Here is a 3049-nt window from a genome sequence, read left to right as displayed (position 1 = left end):
TGAACCCAACTCCCCTTGGTTACAAAACTTGTCTAAGATATCTGTTAGGCAGCAATGATTGCTTTACTGCTTTACATGCCGTGATAAGACTCTTACTGGTGCACTCTGCACACTCTGCACTGGTCCCTTCTCAGGTTGCCGTATCTCTCTCCTTGTGACACACACAATTGCATTGTACACTGAAAATGGGAAAGAGACCTAAATAAGGCTTTTATGACACAACTTGCACTCATTCTTGATTTCTACTAGACTTTAGGAACTCAATTATAAGATCATATTGAAATGGTATAAAACATCCCAATTACTAAATTAAATTGATTGTACTTCAACCTGTTATTGCTTCCATGGTTATAAAGAAATTAGTAATCTGCTGCATATTCTCTTGGTTTAGCCATTCTGGAACATGATTTAGAAAATTATTTGCACCACCCTTGGCAATGAAGCCATATTTCCCGAGCCAAGATAACTTTGTTTTAACTAGATGATGGTCAGATATTATGCTAATTATTTTACAGTGTTCAGTGTCGTTGATATAAATTTCATTTCTTCTCTCTAGTGCCTCTACTTGATCATTAATAATCATATTGAGAAGTAAAGTCCCAATATTGACCCCTTTGGTACCCTACTGGTGACTGTGACCCATTGATAACCACCCTAGCTTTCCTATCCCTATGCCAGTTGTTAACTCAAGACCCTGCAATTTTCAGTTTTTGCATTTTTGTTTTTTACTCCCTGCTCAGAGTCTTTGGAAGGCCAGAGGCTACCACAACGAATGAACAGCTCTCTAAATCTACCCCGAACAGCTCCACCTCTCAGACAACAGCATCGGAGGGGTTCAATGTTTGTGACTGGTGTTATCGCTGATCACAGGCATTTTGTCTGGGTTTCTGCTGTTTAAAATAGCAGAAACCATTTGGTTATGGTGCCAGCTCAACTCCTGAGAGGGTGCCATGTTTAAAGATGCAACTTCCTCCATATATGTATGGCGGAGGTCCGGAAGAGTTTTAAGGAGTTTACCAGGTGTATGATATTGATGGCCTAACTTCAGGTTAGCTTGTCAATATCAGATTGGTGGAGATTCAATACCCTAAAGCCCCGCTGAACAGGTGTTTTATGAGGCCATGGTTCTCCAGTAAGAGCCACAGCCTCTTTGCAGGCTTCCAAGCACAGCATTGCAGTCACTTCAAACAGCTGACCGGCAGGGATGCCAAGAGATGGACCCCCGCTGGCATAAAATTGGTGACCTATCCTAAGGATACTGTAGCTTATCAGCTTTAAGCACTTGGAAAATCCCTTTAACTCATGTTGTACACGTGTTCTCCACTAGTCCCAGCATCCTCATTTTATGTACCAACCTTTTTTGTAGTACAGTATCAAATATTTTTGAAAAGACCAGATACATAATATCCACAAAATTACCCTGGTCCAGTCTAGAAGTTGATCAAATTAGTTAGACAGGACCTATCCCTGGTTTTCACCCAAAAAATACGGATGACATCCATGTGCATTCCATATTTTGCAGAACAGAACAGCTGGCCCCTAATAGAACAGTCCTATCCTTGTCCATAATGCGGATAATAATAGGACATGTTTAATTTTTTTGCAGAACAAACATATGGAAATGGGATGCACACTGAGTCATTTACATTTGCGGCCCCATTGAAATGAATGGTTACCCATATGGGCCACGAAAGAGACGTTGCAAGGTTAAGGCGGGCAGAGTTCCTGCAATCCTATAAATCATCAGGGAGTGCAGCTTAGTGTCAGAATGGAGATCAGGGAGAGGTAAGGTCAGATAGCAGAGGGTCAAGTACAGGAAACAGGCAGAAGTTGCTACATGAGCAGACGTAATTTGGACAGGAATCTTTTGCAAGACATTAGCGGACTAGAACCTATTGCTCAAGCAACGTCCCATAGGGGAAGGTGCCTTAAGCTGGGTGCTGGTCATAGGCTGTGAAAGATTTGGGTACACCTCTCACTGCACCAATGAGCAGTGACAGGCACTGTTGGCATGAAGCAGGCCGCTGCAGGCAAGAAGGAATAGCCAAGCTACTTTGGTGGCCAGGTCCACTGTTAAAGAGGAGAGGATGGCTGGCGGGTCCGAGCTGCTGAAGCATGGGAGAGCAGAGTACAGTGGTTTGTCAAGGGCCTAGAAAAAATTGAGGATGAAGCTGGACAACCCCTTTAAGCCTTGACTGTGTGACCACCAAGCATCAGAGCCTCAAAGTGGATTAAAGCTGTGTTGTACATTCACACCCTTTCTCTTGCATATTTAGTCACTTCACTACTTTGGTATATGGTTGCCACCAACACCCATATTCTTCTTGACTATCTTGTATGTTCTGCATAGATGAAGCGTGGACCCTGATAATAATTTTCTTAGGTGGGCCCAGAGACGTTTACTTCAACACTGCTTATGTACGGTAACTCTGTGCTACAGATGTTTCCTGTCTTCAGTTTCTGTCTCAGTAAGTATCTGACAGCTACTTCCTGTCAGCCAATTTGGGGATCATTTCATCTGGTTACCCAGAGGTTAATCTTTTGCTCAGTTCTTCTTGTTAGTAAATCCAAACTTTGCCCACACTCCCCCTCCTATCCCTCTCACTGTGCAGGGATTTACCTAAATCTTGAAAAAAAGGTGTACACTTTGTGATCATACTCGGTGGGTTTTAACAATGTTTTTTTCATTTGTTCAATGTTTTCCATATTACCTTTCTTATGTTGATAACAGATGGAGGGTCACGTGACCGTCTATTCCAACATCGGAGATGGGCAGGGGAACAAGCACATGCGTTGTTCATCCCCAGTGTAAATGATTGGGTGCTGCTGATATCATCCTTACATTCACACATAGAAAGTTTCATTGAACCAATCATTTTTAGTGCGTTATATTTTTTGGGGGTCAATGAGTGTATATAGTTGTGGACAACCGCTTTAATCTATTTTATCATTTTGATACAAAACATAAGATACAAAAATACATTGATATAAATGCTTTATTTATAGAAAAAGAAAGATCCAAACAGAAAATGCAATGAACTTGCTATGA

Source organism: Bufo gargarizans, chromosome 2 (genome assembly GCF_014858855.1).
Source record: "Bufo gargarizans isolate SCDJY-AF-19 chromosome 2, ASM1485885v1, whole genome shotgun sequence".
Lineage (NCBI taxonomy): Eukaryota > Metazoa > Chordata > Amphibia > Anura > Bufonidae > Bufo > Bufo gargarizans.
The sequence above is the reverse complement of the archived record's forward strand: the minus strand, read 5'-3'. Positions refer to the sequence as shown.